Raw genomic sequence first — 17,918 nt, 5'->3', positions numbered from 1 at the left:
CAATTCGGCCCTGGAAAGATTGTGCAAGGCTCAAGGGGTAGAATTTTTTTCAGCCTGGTCTGTACTTGTTAACAGGAGAGACTGCTTCTACAGGGATGGGATACACTTAAATAGAAAGGGTGTAAGAATGTTTGCTGATGCTATCGAGGCAGTGTTAGGTGGGTCGGAAAACTTCTAGATTGGGGGATACAAGGACTGATAGATTAACAGTAGCCACTGGTAGAGGTGAAAGTGATTCTTGCACTGCTTCCATTGGAATGAGCAGCAGACTGGAAAATAAGATGCAGGATATTTCAGAGACTGCTGGGAATCATTGGGGTACAAGTAAACACATGGGTTGTGTTAGGGTAGCTAAGAAAAAGAACAGGTGCATGTATACTTGCGTGTACAGCAATGCTAGGAGTTTAGTAAATAAATTTGATGAATTTGAGGTATTGCTCAAAACATCAAAGGCAGATATTGTTGAGATTTCAGAGACGTGGTGTCACACAGATATAAGGAATGCAGAACTGGAATTTGGGGAGTACAATGTCTATAGACAGGATAGGAAGGGAGGAGGGGTTATGCTATTAGTGACGAAATACATAAAATCCAAGGACGTGAAGCCAGTCGACATCGCTGGACAGTGCAGTGTCGAGTCAGTTTGGTGTGACATAAGCATCAGGAGATCAAAATTGAGAGTAGGAGTGTGCTATAGGCCTAATGACTCTGATGAGTATAATAAGAAACTGTACAGGGAAATAGAGTGGGCCAGTACATCAGAGAGTCTTATAATGGGGGATTTTAATTTCCCAGATATTGACTGGAATTTGGGGGCTGGTCACTCACACACTAGCAAGGCTTTTGTGGATTTATTGGATGATTGTTTTCTACATCAGCATGTTTGGGAGGCAACTAGAGGGAGTAATACTCTTGATTTGATTATCAGTAGTGATTCTTCATGCATTAAGAATCTTCAGATAAAGGAACCACTAGGTGGTAGTGATCACAGTGTGCTGAAGTGGGATTTACTCAGAGGTAACTACCATCAGGGGTAAAGGGACCGTTTTTTGCTTTCGTAAAGGTGACTACGATTGTCTGAGACAGTATTTAAATTCTATACAGTCGGACCAACTGAAGATGTTACCAACAGCAAATTCAAAATGGGAAGCATTCAAAGAACTTATCTTGGAAGCAACTAGGCTTTACATACCAACTAAGAAATATTGTTCAAGGTTTAGGCCTAAATGGATGTCAGATGAACTAATGAGACATATGACAGAGAAGTACAATGCATGGGATACATACAAATTAACACGTGACACAGAAGCCTATGATAGATACAAGTTGATCTGTAACCAAGTTACAAAGGAGGTTAGGCAGGCGAAGGCAGATTACGAGAAATCTTTGGCAGGGGATGCAAAGAAAAACAGCAAAGAGTTCTTTACTTATGTAAACTCTAGAAGGAAGGGGATGAATCAAATTGGTCCACTTGATATCGATGGGTCAACTGTTGATGATCCTGCTCAGGTAGCTAACAAACTAAATGAATATTTTGCATCGACATTCACACATGAGTAGTTATTCAGCGAGGGGAATGCCAGAGGTGTATTCAACTCTGGCAGTAAGCTAGAGAATCTTGTAATAACTGAGAGTAAAGTGGAGGAGAAATTGTTGAAGATAAACACAAGAAAGGCACCTGGGGTGGATGGGATCTATCCAGTTATATTAAAGGAGGCAGCAAAGGAAGTAAGCAAACCCCTAGCCATAATTATGAGAGCCTTTCTTGGACTCAGGGGAGGTACCCATAGACTGGAGATGTGCAAATGTGATCCCAATTCACAAAGGAGGATCAAAGGCTGACACAAGTAATTATAGACCTGTGAGTTTAACTTCTGTTCCCGGAAAATTAATGGAGGCACTGGTTAAAGAAGCACTGCAGGATCATCTAGACAAGACTTCAGCTATAGCTCGGACACGGCATGGTTTTGTTAAGGGGAAGTCTCGCCTGACCAATTTGATTGGATACTATGATGCAGTCACAAAAGAACTGGATGCAGGGAATAACTTTGATATTATATACTTGGATCTTAGAAAGGCTTTTGATACTGTTGCACATGGAAGACTGCTGCAAAAATTGGAGCAGTGTGGCATTGGAAGCAAATTGCTGCTATGGATAAAAGGGGTGGTTGAGGAAGAGAAGACAGAGAGTGGTAATCAATGGACACTGCTCATCGCGAACTAATGTTATTAGTGGAGTCCCTCAGGGTTCAGTATTGGGTTGTTGTTGTTATTTGGTTTTTAGGAGCATTAGCAACTAAGGCCATATTGCTCCGGGATATGCGGTGGTCATTCCCTGACCTTTCCGCGTCCTTCGTATTTGGTGGTGACGGGCTCGAACCCCAGTCTAATCAAGAAGCGTGTGCTACGCACTGCTGCTCCTTCCCACCTGGCTACGGAGGCGCCCTCAGTATTGGGTCCATTATTGTTTTCCGTATTTATAAATGATATTGATGATGGTGTATCAAGCTTAATATCCAAGTTTGCAGATGAAATGAAGGTTGGCAGGGTTGTCAAGGACACTACTGACACTATGCTGCTGCAACAGGATCTGGAAAGGTTGAGCAGATGGGCTGAGAGGTGGCAAATGAAGTTTAACATTGACAAATGAAGTTTAACATTTAATGTAAAGTACTACATATGGGAAACAGCAACCCAGAGCAGTGTATCAACTCTGTGGTACTACACTGACAGTGGTAGAAAATGGAAGGGAGTTGGGGGTGGTTGTGCAGCAGATATGAAGTTCTCTGAGCAGTGCAGACGGGCTGCAAGAGTAGCTCATGGTGTATTGTCAATGATATATAGGAATTTTTCTAGCAGGGATAAGGAGGTGATTATTCCCTTGTATAAGGCAATGGTCAGGCCACACCTTGAACTGTATACAGGCCTGGAGGCCTCATTTCAAGAAGGATGTAGAGCTGGATCGAGTACAGAGAAGGGCAACAAGATTAGTGAATGGAACAAAGGGGTGCTCTTACGAAGAAAGGCTTAAGTTTTGCAAATTACAGTGTCTGGAGACTAGGCACCAGCGAGGTGATCTGATAAAGGTGTATAAAGCCTTGAATGGTTTGAGCATGCTCAATGTTGATGGGATTCTGCCTCTTGCTCAGAAAAATCACCTGAGAGGGCATAAATTCAAATTGAGGAAAGACAGATGTAGGATAGACGTGCGGAAATTTGCCTTTACCCAGCGGGTGGTTGGTTGGTGGAACAGACTTCCATCCCTTGTCGTGGAAGTTGATAGCCTAAATAAGTTTAATTCTCGGCTGGACAGGTATTTCGAACGAACAGAGGGGTGAAGTGGAAGTGGTTATTTTTTATTTATTTATTTATTTTTTTTTTTAATTTTTTTTTGGCTGATGCTGCATAAGCTTGCTTTCTTGCATCAAATGCCTCTACTAATGCTAATGCTAATTCAGAGATGCCTCGATCATGCCGCAGGTTCACCAAAACTGGTGAAACGTCTCCAATCTGGAGATTTGTTAATAGAGGCCACCAATTCTCAACACTCTGAACTACTATTACGTCTGACATCATTTAGTGGAATACCAGTTCAAATTACACCACATAACACCCTCAATTCTTCAAAGGGAGTGGATCACTGAATGGGATTTATTGAAAGTCCCTGAAGATGAAATAGTTCAAGAACTTAAAGAACAAAAAGTCACACAGGCAAAACGGATTATGATCCAAAAAGATGGAAATTTAGTCCCTACTCAGAGAAAATTTTAACTTTCAGTTCTCCAAACCTACCAGCTTCAGTCAAGGTAGGATATTTAAACTGTCACGTTTGGCCATATATCCCGAACCCCCTAAGATGTTTTAAATGCCGGAAATTCTGCCATTCCCAGACAGCATGCCGTGGAGACACGACATGTGCAAACTGTGGGTGTAAAACTCATACACAAACCGAATGCAAGGCAACAACCCCACAGTGTCCAAATTGCAAGGGCAACCATCCGTCATATTCCAAAGACTGCAACCTCCGGAAGTTGGGAAAAAAAATACAAAAGTATAAAATTGAAAATAAAGTTTCCTACCAAGAGGCAAGAAAACAAATGAAATTAACTATGCCAAAATTCATTATGCCTCTGCTACTTACAGTAACCAATCAGTAGCATGTCAGACAGAAGTGTCCATCCCTCCAGACACATCGATCTCAGACTGGGCTCGATCAGTCCTCTCGGTTCAGCATCCACCTCCATCAAAGGTAGTTGATCAATGCAGTAATACACCACTGACAGTTCCATCCCGGAGACTTCCCCATTGTCAAGCAATGGAGAATTTGCAAAAATCAGATCCAGTTGAGGTGAAGCAATGTCGCCCCTCAAGCATGGACACAGATGATACCACCAAGTCAGAAGATCTGTTTGAAATACATGCAGATGATGATATGGAAGAAAGCAGTGACTCAGGACGCCCAAATTTTTCAAGAAAAGAAAAATCAAAACTCGACAGATATAAACAATCCACTCACAAAAAGCAGACAGTCTCATCTCCCGCTCACAAAACCAAATAATGGAACAAATCATACAATGGAATTGCAGAGGTTTTCGAAGCAATATTGATGATATCTACAAACTAATTCACCGTTACAATCCTGCTGCTATATGCTTACAAGAAACGAATTTAACAACAAAAATCTATTTCTGTCAAAAATTATACTATCTACAGACAAGATCGATCTGATACTAACAGCCCCCATGGAGCAGTAGCCGTACTGGTGGACTTACGAGTTCCCTCCATACACATTCCATTGCAAACACAATTGGAAACTCTTGCCACCCCTGTATTAATTGGTATCACTCTGACACTGGTCTCAATTTATCTTCTGCCGAACAAATCATGTACACTCCACCAACTGGAAAATCTTATTTCTCAATTACCATCTCCCATTTGTTTATTAGGAGATTTTAATGGACATCATCCATTATGGGGGTTCTCTGGTCTCAGATGGACGTGGTGAGCTTATTGAAACGTTAGTTGACAGAGAGAATCTAACACTATTAAATTCTGGCTTACCGACTTACATCCATTTTCCTACTGGGTCAACTACTGCAATAGATCTCAATTTGCTCTCTGATCCTCTTCCCAACTATAGAGTGGGCAGTACATGACAATCCTCTAAACAGTGACCACTATCCACTGATCTATCAAACTACCCATTCCAAACAAACAGAAGCAAAAACAAAATGGAAATTTTCCAAAGCAAACTGGACAAAATTTACATGTCTTGTATCTTTTGATGATGTCATCATAGTCTTCTGCCATTGACACTGTCACCAATTATATCACAATGCAGATACTAACAGCTGCAGCAGCCGCCATCCCACAGTCTCAAATAAAAAACCATTGGCATAACAATCACTGGTGGAATGGTGATTGTATCAAAGCGAAAAGAGAAAAAACGCAGTATGGAACATCTTCTGCAAACATCCCACCACTGCCAACCTTTTTAATTTCAAGAGACTGAAAGTCAAAGCTCGTTATATCCGGCAGAAGGCAAAAAAAGACTCGTGGATAAAATTTGCCTCCTCAATTAACAAAGATACTGATACCTGAATAATCTTGGAAAAAATAAAGAAACTAAATGGTAAATATCATATGTTGCTGTCTACTATTATTAATTGGAATGGGAAGGAGATATCATCTTCTGAGGAAATTGCCAATGCCTTAGGAACGGTGTTCTGTGAATTGTCCTCCTCAACTGCATATCAACCATCTTTTCAAAAAAATAAAGCTGAAGCTGAGAAAAGGAAACTGAACTTCAAAGCTGCATGTCCTTTACACTATAACCAACCACTCACAATATCTGAACTGAAAGAATCTATATATACCTCAAGAAACAGCTCTCCGGGCCCTGTTGGAATCTGCAATATAATGATTCAACACCTCAATCAGAAAGCACTATCTTCATTGCTAAACTTTTACAGTAGGATATTCTTAGAACATATATTCCCTACTTCCTGGCAACATTCTTTTGTAATAGCCATACCTAAACCTGAAAAGATCATTCGATTCCTACCAACTATAGACCAATTTCTCTAACCAGCTGCTTAAGTAAGATTTTGGAAAAAATGGTTCACCATCGACTAACCTGGTACCTTGAATCCCAAAACATAATCATTAATAATCAGTTTGGCTTTCGGAAGAATAGCCAAACTGATTAGATCTTCCCTAGACCTCATGACCAAAGCTGAATCCAACACTCATCAGAAATCAACATCTTGTCATTGGCTCGATGTAGAGAAGGCCTTTGATACCACATGGCACTATGGTATCCTAAAAGATCTCCATTCTATTCATATGAGAGGCCATTTACCATATTTTATATTATATTGGCCGACTGGGCTAGCCAGGTGGGTAAAGTGCCTGCCTGGCAACCCAAAGGTCGCGGGTTTGAATCCCGCCTCAGGCTTGGATCACAGTAAAATGCATAAACCTTGGGAGGTGCATTATGGCCACAGAAGCTGATGCGCCAACAACTAACAAAAAAAAAAAAAAAACCCATTTTATTCAAAGCTTCCTTCGGCACAGATCTTTCCAAGTTATGGCAGGTTTTATCTCAAACATACATACAAGAAGAAGGAGTCCCACAAGGCTCTGTTTGCAATACGAATAAACAACATCGCAAACAGCATTCTAAACACCGTTGACTCGTATGTGTATGCAGATGATCTTACCATATCATGCCATTCCCAGAATATGAACTATATTGAGAGGCATCTACAAATATCCATTAATAACATTGAATTATGGATGGCACAAAATGGGTACAAGCTGTCAAGCCACAAATTTACAGCCATACATTTCTGAACCAAGTGCAGAATGCATTGCATCCTGAACCTGAGTGGCACTTGGCCAATCATCCTCTTTTTTTTTTTTTTTTTTTGTCCTCGCTTTTTCCCATTATATATGGGGTCAGCGTTTTTATTGCTTTGGCATGCAATCATCCTCTACCAATTGTGAACAGTATTCGCCTCCTAGGGCTAATTTTTGATAAGAAGTTAAACTTCCAGGAACACATCAAGTATCTAAGACCCATTTGCACAAAGAAAATGAATATACTCCAGGTCATCTCCAGTACATCTTGGGGTGCCGATCGTTAAACCCTGCTCCACTTATATAAATCTCTAATTAGATCTCGGCTAGACTACGGAGCACCTGTTTATGACTCAGCTAGGGAGAGCAACTTGGCCCATCTTGCGCCCATCCAACACTCTTCTCTTAGGATAGCCCTCGGTGCATATAGAACATCACCAGTTCAAAGTCTTTATGTTGAGGTCCATGAACCTCCACTTAGCTTCAGAAGAAAGATGTTGCTGATGAACTACTCAGCTAAAACTAAAAGCCTGCCTACTCATCCCATTTGGCCACTGTTGCATGATCCTCAGTGGAAAACCTATTATGCAAATAAACCTAGATCAATTCAGCCTACCGAATCAGGCTGCAGAATCTAACAGAAAGCTGGAACATTCACCTTGATAATATCCTCAGAGAATCAACAGATCCAGATCCCCCATGGACTAACTTCACACTTTCTTCTGATGAATACTTTGAGAAATGGGGTAAAGGTTCTATAGCAAATATTAACATCCAACAACTACATTTTGCTCACTCGCAAAAGTACCCCCACTTTACCAAGATCTACACTGATGGTTCAAAGTCTGACAATCGAGTGGGTGCAGCTGCCATCTTCCCTAATACAACTGTTTCAATTTCACTTCCAACTGAATGCAGCAGCTACACTGCTGAGCTCCATGCCATTAAGCTTGCTCTGAAAAACATCTCACTGCTGTCAATAAATAAAAGTATAATATACACTGATTCACAGAGTGCTCTTTTAGCTTTGAAAAACACTTCCCCACTTAAAAATCCTTTATTAAAGCTCATAAAACATAAGCTGATGCATCTACATGAGCATCTGAAAACTGTTATCTTTTCGTGGATCCCTGGCCACAGTGGTATTGCAGGAAATGAATGTGCAGATAAGGCTGCAAATCATCATTTCAACATAGACTCAACAAATGATCTAGTCCCGTATCATGATTATAGACATAACATATGGAGAACATCTATGGAACAATGGGCACTTCTGTGGAAAATGCAAACAAATAAGATATTTCAAATAAAACCTGAACCACAATTATGGACTTCTAGCCTTCGTAAAAAATAGAAAAGAAGAAGTAATCTTAGCCAGAACTCGTATAGGTCACACTCACCTCACACATCTCTATCTGCTTACAGGAAACAATCCTCTGCAGTGTGCACACTGCTTGCAACCACTTACAGTAAAACATATACTCCTTGAATGTTACTTGTTCAACAATGCCCGACAAACGTCTTTTAGTTTCAATTTAGATCTACAACAACCTCTCTCTCTGAATAGCATAATAGGTAAAGAAACAAATCTCTCTGAATTCTTTTTCTACTTAAAACAAATAAAAATGTATGACCGTTTCTGACTGCTGATCAAGCAGCTTTTATATAGAAAATCAATTGATTTGAGAGGTGCAATATGGCCTAAGTAGCCCTTGCGCCAGAAAACACCACAACAACAACAACAAATAAAATCAATGTCCAAATATGTCCTGGACCTGACGCTGGAGAATACTGTCATTAAGAAGTTCGGAGAAACTTATCCCAACATCCTGTTAAATGTCTTCTCTGTGGTACTTTTCCCCATCTCTGTAAAAATGCACTAGTCAAACTACTAAGAAAACCCAACAAGCTGCCATCAGACCCCAGAGTCGTCCACCCCATTTCTTTCCTACCGAATTTGGGAAAACTCTACAAACGGCTACTTGCGCCAAGAATCTATGATCTTTTCCAAGCTCAAGACATCTTTTCACCTCACCAGTATGGATTCGTTAAGGGCAAGTCTTGTGAAGATGCGTTTCTTGCATTAAAAAATTACATACAGAATTCCGCATCAGAATATGAAATGGCCATCTTCATAGACTTCAAAGGTGCTTTTGACTCCCTCTGGTGGGAGATCACCCTCGCAAGTCTTCAGAACATCTCATGCTCTCAGTTGTACCAAGCTATCCGAGTCTACTTTGATCAGAGATCTATACAGGTTACTTCAAAAACCTGCAGCCTAACACGAGCTGTCAATAGAGGATGTCCTAAGGGCTCTGTTCTGGTGCCGCTCTTCTGGAACATTACACTAAATATATGGCTAACCAGACATTTGATTTTGCTACTCCATTCACATATGCCGATGAACTTGTTATTGTCTTCTCAGGCAACCACAGGCAACAAATTCAAGAAAGAGCTTCTCCGGTCTTAAAAGATCTCATTAAATGGGCAACTGCTAATAAACTTAAAATATCTCCATCCAAAACCCAGCTCATGATCTTTAAAGGTCAACTAAATATCCATCATCCTCCTATCTTGAAAATAAATACCATATGTCAAGCATTTAAAACATCTTGGTGTGATCATTGATGATAGACTCAATTTTACTCTCCAAGTAAACCACCTAATAGATAAAATCAAGAAATTTACTATGGCTATTGTTTGGATTACAAGAACTGACTGGAGGCTTGGACTCAGAGTTCTCTTATATTACAAGGCAGTATTCATATCTATTGCAACCTATGCTGCTCTGGTTTGGTATGACAGAATTAAGAATGTCAAACTGAAATCAAAACTACTTTCCTTGCAAAGATCCATGATTCTTACAATGCTCCGTGCCTGCAGGACTGTCTCAACTGATGCCCTGCAGGTCATAGCTGGAGTTCCTTCTGCTACTTTCAAAAACATCAGACCTCCATGGAACACAGAATGATATCCTTGCAGACACCAAAGCTGAAAAAACCTGGATTTGGTCTGCTTTAACAAAAATTTGGCAATATCGTTGGAATACCACCCCTAAAGGCAGAACTACATATAAATTTTAAATTTATACCAGATGTCTCCTTTACTGCCAACAAGAAAAATTCCCTATGGTTCTCTCCAAACCTCTACACATCATTTATATAACTGGACATGGCTCTTTCAACCCCAAACTCTTTCAGTTCAGAATAAACAATACCGATTCTTGCCTTTGTCTCCAACTGGGAAACTGGAACCACCTGCTCTATCCCTGCCCTCTTTATGCTGACCTATGGAAATCCCTACAAGGCCGTATAAACACCTTGTCACCTGGCAACGAAAAGCATCTAGTAGAATCTTTCTTCTAGCAAATAAATCAGAAGCAACAATTTGCTTCTGATTTATTTGCTAGAAGAAAATTTCTGTTGGCCAATCCCACTTCAGCTTCACCTCCTACCATGCCTCCAGCACCTTCAATAATGTCAGCCTCAACAGTGAGCAGTGTCTTGCAAAGATAAAGTATTGTCACCTTGAATAGCTCTTAGAAGATCACATAGATCCAGTTTTTTTTTTTTCTTTTTACTTTTATCCCCTAAGGCCTGGGCAACCCAAGAATTGCTGGCACCCACTGGTATTGCACTGCCTCCAGTGGGTGCAGGATTTGTCCAGCCTTAGACAATTCACTTTTATTTTTTTATCTATTCTTTTTTCTTTTAAATTTATTTATATATATATATTTTTTTTTAATTAATTTATTTTTTTATATATTTTATTTATTTATTTTTATGTAATTTTTTTCCCTTCTATTTTCTTTAGCTGTACCAACTAGAGAAAATAGAAGTCTGGGCAGCGGGTTTTTTTTTTTATCTTATTTTATTTTATGTTTACAATCATTTCTTATTTATTAAATATTATTTTTTTCTTCTTACTTTTATTTATAATTTTTTTATTATTTTATATAATTTTACTTCACCTTCATTTTATTTATTTTATTATTAATTTTTTTTTACTTTGTATCTATATATATATATTTTATTATTTTATTTTTTTAATACTGTTTTATTTTTTTTTTATTTTTTTTTTTACTTTTTAAAATTTTTTTCTACTCTCATCTATAAATTTTTATCCTAGTTTATTTTATTTTACTTTTTCTTTTTTTTTAACTAATTTATTTATTTTTTCTTTTTTTTAAACTAATTTATTTATATTTTTTTCTGTTTTTTAACAAATTTATTTATTTTTCTTTTTTTAACTAATTTTTTAAATTTATTTTTTAAATTATGATTTTATTTATTCATTATTATTATTATTTTAATTATGATTTTATTTATTTTTTCCTCTATGCTGGTATCCTAAGTTTGGGTAGCTGTGGGTACGGGATTTGCTGGCACCCACTGGTATAGCACTATCTCTGGTGGATGCGGGATTTCGCCCTCTTCAGGGCAGGCAAAGATTGTAATGGTCTATCTCCACTTGACTGAGGACATATCTAGTTGTGGCCCACCTCCTCGTGGTGTAAACGGGCATTGGGCAGGCTTTCCAGGTGGAAAGCCTGCCCTGTGGCATAGAGGCCAGGAACAGCAAACAACACATAATATTCACAAACATAACACTGCATGTTTCTGACCGTTCTACAGAGTTTTGTATCATCACAGAGTAAATGGCGGAGATTAACTTATGTTCCTGGAGCCGCTGTACAGAAGATACTCTACATTGTCCAGTTGTTGATCTAAGATGATTTTTAATCAATTTGAGTTTACTCGAGGACCTTTCACAAGAAGCTACTATTACACGCAGGGTAACAAAAATTTGTAACGCTATTTCTGTGTTTGGATAAGTTTCGATAACACAATACTCCTGAATCAATTGGGGAAGATACATGAATATAGATAGAAAGTTAAAATCATTGGATCTATAGTATTAAATACCATATGTATTTTTTATTTAATTGACCTTTTCACAAATGTAATACAGTAATTCACAAATTATTACAAATAATCACAAAATACTGTATACTCATTATTTTCAGGCAATACAAAATATATTACCTGAAAATAATAATTACCTATTTCCATTAACATTTTTATAACTATCTAGTTTTATTTTGATATCAAATTCTTGTGTAGTCGGGAAATTGTTTTTTATTCTTGCTGAAAACGAAAAAAAAATTACTGCACGTAGGTACAGTAGTACATAGTCAGTGTCGCGCATGCTCAGTCAAGTCGGAACTGTCCGTCAGAATACGATAAGCTGGCAGTGACTTATGCACTGAACGTGACTCACGACACTAAAGTGCAGGATTACCGAATAATTGCTAAAACTGAAACTAATATGTTTCATGTTTGTGGAGTCTATACAATTACTGTGAAAGAAACAGCAATGGAGGTACTGAAACACAATCATTATTAGAATCATGGGCGCCGGCAGCATGGTGCACCACCTTTGGACACAGAGTAGTATCTTACTACTCTCTGCCTTTGGATGTAATAAACAATTTTTAATATTCTCATTAATTTATTGAAACATTCAAACAATACGAATTCTACAAAAAAAAAAAAAAAGTAAAATATTAATCCAAATAATTTATTAAAACCAGAACAAAATTAAAATAGCTCTTGCAAAACAGAATTCGACCCCGTTAATTTTCCTCATTAAATTTAAATAAAAATTTCAAGCTTCTTTGGAATATAGTTTGATATACATTAGTTGCGTTCATAAAACCTTCATAGCCAATGACGAAATTTCGCGCCTTTTTCTTTTTCACTCTGTCCAAAAGCGCTCACAGTCGATGCATTACTTTCTCCCACTGATCACGAAACGTTGGCTAGGCAGTACACTTAAATCAGTCAAACTTTACTTAATTTAGGTAGCTCGTGTATTCGAAAATTTGTCGAACAAATGATTTATTCCCACATGCACCACCTTCCATCTGCGCGGGGAACACTGGTATCGTTACTGTCCTCCACACACACACACCGAGTGGAAAATGCCCGGGTTCGAATTCTGTCGTTGACACGAGGAGTTTTTATGTGCTCTTTTTTCAGTCGGTAGCTGAGTTAGTCGATCTCAGGCGTAGATAGCAAGGTTTTTTCGTCCAGCAAAACATGCAAATCGACTAGAGGACACAAGCAATTTACAGACACAATACTATTATTATGACTATAATTAGCCGTATGGTGCAAGGAAGCCTGAGACTTCTGCTGCACCGGCCAAAAAAAATTTCCGAGTTAATCAGAGAGAGAGAGAGAGAAGTAGAAAAGAATCACCAACAAAGAGAAGAAGGATGATATCCAGCTCAGGAGCCTGGTTTTGCCAAACCCATACTTACCAGATGTGATCTGCTGGGGTTGCACATGGGTATATCTAATAACTTACCGGGTGAGTCTAAGGTAATACAGTAGAATGTCTATTATCCGAACTAATTGGGACCAAAGTTGGTTCAGATAATGAAACATACATGAGAATACCCAGTTTATACGAAACAAAGTGTGATTAGGCCTACAATTAAATCATTGTAAGCAAGATTATTGCTACTGTATTTTGAAATATGAAGTATAAAAATTAATTGATTTAGGAAATGATTTTGTAAATAATAACCAAAACGTTTTGAAGAAACAGTGTATATTACATTCATTTTGAACTTACCTAATTGTTTTACATGGTTTCAACTATAAATCACACTTTTTCTTTTTTACATTGGCGTTAGTAGAAGCATACAATGAAAGAAAGCAAGTTTATGCATCATCGTCCAAAAAAAAAAACCCCATTTCACCCCTCCATTCATTCCAAATGCCTGTCCAGCTCAGCCTTAAATTTATTTCGGCTATTAGCTTCCACAACAAAAGATGGAAGCCTATTCCACCAATCAACTACCCGCTGGCTGAAGGCAATTTCCACACATCTATTCTACAACTATCTTTCCTCAATTTAAAACTGTGCCCCCTCAGGTTATTAGTCTGAGCAAGAGAAAGAATCCCATCAGCATTCAGCTTGCTCAACCCATTAAAGCCTTATACACCTCAATCAGATTGCAGGTGCCTACTCTCCAGGCGATGCAATTTGCAGAACTTAATCCTTTCTTGGTAAGAGCAACCCAGTGTTCCCCTTACCAATCTTGTTGCTCTTCTTTGTCCTCGTTCTAGCAACTCTACGTCCTTCCTAAAATGAACCCCCCCAGACCTGTATGCAGTACTCTAGATGTGGCCTGATCATTGCCTTGTATAACGAGATAATCATCTGCCAGCAAAATTCCTATATATCATTTACAAGACTCCATGCCCTGCCCTGGCCGCCCGTCTGCACTGTTCAGTGAACTTCATATTTGACTCCACAATTACGCCCAAGTCTTTTCCACTTCCCTCAGGTACCACATCGTTGGTACGTTTCTCTTCAATTATTGCTACCCATATGCAGTACTTTGCATTTGTCAATGTTGAACTTCAGCTGTCACTTCTCAGCCCATTTTCCCAACTTATCTAGATCCAGTTGGAGTAGCATACTGTCTTTTCTGTCGGTAACAACCCTTCCAACCTTTGTCTCATCTGCAAACTCGGACATTAAACTTGATATACCTTCATCACTAATTGATAAAAATACAAAACAACAATGGGAGCAACACCGAACCCTAGGGAACTCCACTAATAATATTTGCCCACGAAGAGCAGTGTCCACTGATTACCATTCTCTGTTGTCTCCCACTTAACCATCACTTTATCCATTGTAGCAACTTACCCTTAATTCCATACTTCTCCAATTTGTACAGCCGTCTTCCTCGTGCAACAGTATCAAAAGCTTTCCTCAAATCCAAGTAGATGATATCAAAATTATTTTTCGATATTCCGTTCCTTTTTGACCACATCATAGTATCCAATCAAATTGGTCAGACAAGACCGCCCTTTAACAAACCCATGCTGTGTCTTAACTATTACTGCAGTCTTGTCTAGATGCTCCTGCAATCCTCCTTTAACCAGTGATTCCATTATTTTCCCCAGAACGCAAGTTAAACTAACGACTATAGTTACCTGTGTCACCTTTTGAACCCCCCTTTGTGAATTGGTGATACACTTGCGCACCTCCAGTCCATGGTGACCTCCCCTGAGTCGAAGGAAGGTTTCATAATTAAGGCTCAGGATTTGCTTACTTCCTTTACTGCCTCCTTTAATATGACAAGATTGATCCCATCCACCCCAGGTGCCTTACTTATGTTTAACTTCAACAATTTCTCCTCCACTGTGCTCTCAGATATTACAAAATCAGTTACCTCCCTCTTAGCATTTGATAAACTTCTGCCACTTCCCTCATTGAATAACTCCTCATGTGTGAATGATGATGCTAAATACTCATTCAGTTTATCAGCTACCTGAGCAGGATTATCAACAGTTGAACCATCAATATCAAATGGACCAATCTGATTCACCCCTTTCCTTCTAGAGTTTACATAAGTAAAGAACTCTTTGCTGTGTTTCTTTGAATCCTTTGCCAAAGGTTTCTCGTAATCTGCCTAACCTCCTTTGTGACTTGATTACAGACTAGTTTACACCTGCCATAGACTTCTGTGTTACCTGATACTTTATATGATATTTTACTTGAATCTTGGGAAGGTTTATTTTTTAAAATATATAATCTTGAATTTTCTTTGATCCAGGCGAGATTATCTTTTTTTTCGTGGCAAAGTCTCTCATCCTTTTTAATAGCAATAGCTCTGTATAACTGCATTCAGACAGTTGCTCAAACCATGCCTTTGCAGTTTATAGCTGGCCCGCTCCCTCTTCTTCGTCATCAGAATCAACTGGGTTAAAGTCAGCATGTTCTTCGTCGAGGACTAATGGAACAATTTAATCGTTTGTTTAAAATTTGCACAACCAGGATCATCAGCATCGTTGTTTAGCGATGCCTCTGCATCGTATTGCCCACACTGCGAAAACCCCTGAAATAAAATTATAAACTCACCTGCATCATCATCATCATCATCCGTCATTTTTGATTCACTGCAGGATGAAAGCCTCTCCAGCAACTTTCCAGTTGCTTCGGTTTTGTGTGCAATGGCTATCCATTTACTACACAAAAACTCATGAATTTCCTCTGTCCATCTCCATCTTCCAGGTTTTCTTCTAGCTCCACTTGGTTACCATTCAGTTATTTTCTTAGTCTATCTGTCATCTTGTCTTTGTGTCATATGTCCTGCCCAAAACCATTTTAATTCTTTAGTTTTAATAAGAATGTCCTTTACTTGAATTTTTTTTTTTATGAAAACCCCAAACATGAAAGGTATCAAAACCTATAGTACTTAGTACCGTGCATGGGTTGAAGGAGAAGTATGGGGGGGGGGATGCCGGAAACTTTGCTCTAGAGACTAAACATGGGTTTCAGCACCGCTTCGTAATCCATGGGTTTCTCTTCTCTAACAGTCTGATTCCCAATATAATTCGTTCCATTTGCTGTGTCGTTCTCAGCTTCTCTTGCATTCTTTTGGTGAGGGCCCAAGTTTCACTTCCATAAGTCATGGTGGGTAGTATACATTGGTTAATTATTTTATTTATGTTTCAGAAAAATTGGGATAATGCTCCTCAGTGTATGACTATATTTTCTGAATGCTATCCATCCAAAATTTTTTCTTCTCTTGACTTCCAGCCAATTATCATTATTACAGCTGATGACTCGTCCCACGTAAATATACATATGACTCCACCTTTTCAATTACTTCTCCTTCATTCATTATATCCCTTTCGGTGGTATACTTGTTCATCATTACTTTTGTTTTAGCCATATTCATCTTTAGTCCAAAATCCTTACTAACTCTTCATAGCCGATTCAGATTTTCCTCTAATTCTTTGGGATCGTGGCTTATGACCACAATGTCATCTATAAATGGTTTAGGTACTCTCCATCCTTTCTGCGACCAGTCTAATCTTCTGAAAGCTTCCTCAAGGGAAGCAGTAAACAACTTTGAAGATACTGTATCTGCTTGTCGAACTCCTTTCTTAATTTTAAATTTGCTACTGTCTTTGTCTAGTCTAATAAAGGAGGTAGCGTTCTCATATATTTTCTTCAAAATCATAATATATGGGGTATCTTTGCCTTGTCTTTCCAGTGCCCGAAACATTGCCTTATGCTGTATGGAATCAAATGCCTTTTCATAATCCACAAATTCCAGGCATAATGGTGTTTTATATTCATTTGCTTTTTCCATTAGCTGTGATATTACGTGAAAGTGATCCATAGTTGAGAATCCTGTCCTAAGGCCAGCTTGCTCTCTAGGTTGGTTCTCATCAAGTATTCTCCCTAATCTGTTAGTAATGACCCTTGTGAACAACTTGTAGATGTGGGATAACAAGCTAAGTGGTCTATAATTTCCAATTTCTGATTTATCTCCTTTCTTATGCAGCAAAACTATAGTTGCATCATTCCACTGCTTAGGCATCACACCTTTTTCAATGTATTTTGTGAAGAGCCTTGCCAGTTTTTGTGCCACGTCTCTTCCTCCCAATTATAACAACTCTACAGTAACTTCATGTTCCCTGGGGCTTTCTAATTCTTCAATTTCCTCAACGCATGTTCTACCTGATCAGGAAGGATATCGAGTATGTCGTTTATGTTACTAATTTGCGATCCAACTTCCCCACTGCTGGCACCATTCCCTTGCTCCTTGTATAATTCTCTATAATAGTTTTCTTCTATTGGAATTATGCCTTTTCTTCTATTTGAATTATGCTTTCTCTGCTATTTATAAGTACACCATCGCTACTCTTCGGTTTCAGTATCATTTGTCTTTCTGTATCACTGCTCATGGCTGCTGATTTAAGTCCTTTGTTTTCCCTTAATGCTTGTTCTACTTTTCTTGTGCTAAATCTTCTTATGTCCTCTCTGAGTCTCTTTCTAATTAGCATTAGTAGAGGCATTTGATGCAAGAAAGCAAGCTTATGCAGCATCAGTCAAAAAAAAAAAAAAAAAACCCACTCCCACTTCACATCTCTGTTTGTTCAAAATATCTGTCCAGCTGAGCCTTAAACCTATTTAGGCTATCAACCACCACGACAAGGGATGGAAGTCTGTTCCACCAA

Source organism: Mastigoproctus giganteus, chromosome 13 (assembly GCF_048544385.1).
Source record: "Mastigoproctus giganteus isolate SK-2022 chromosome 13, ASM4854438v1, whole genome shotgun sequence".
Classification (NCBI taxonomy): domain Eukaryota; kingdom Metazoa; phylum Arthropoda; class Arachnida; order Uropygi; family Thelyphonidae; genus Mastigoproctus; species Mastigoproctus giganteus.
The sequence above is the reverse complement of the archived record's forward strand: the minus strand, read 5'-3'. Positions refer to the sequence as shown.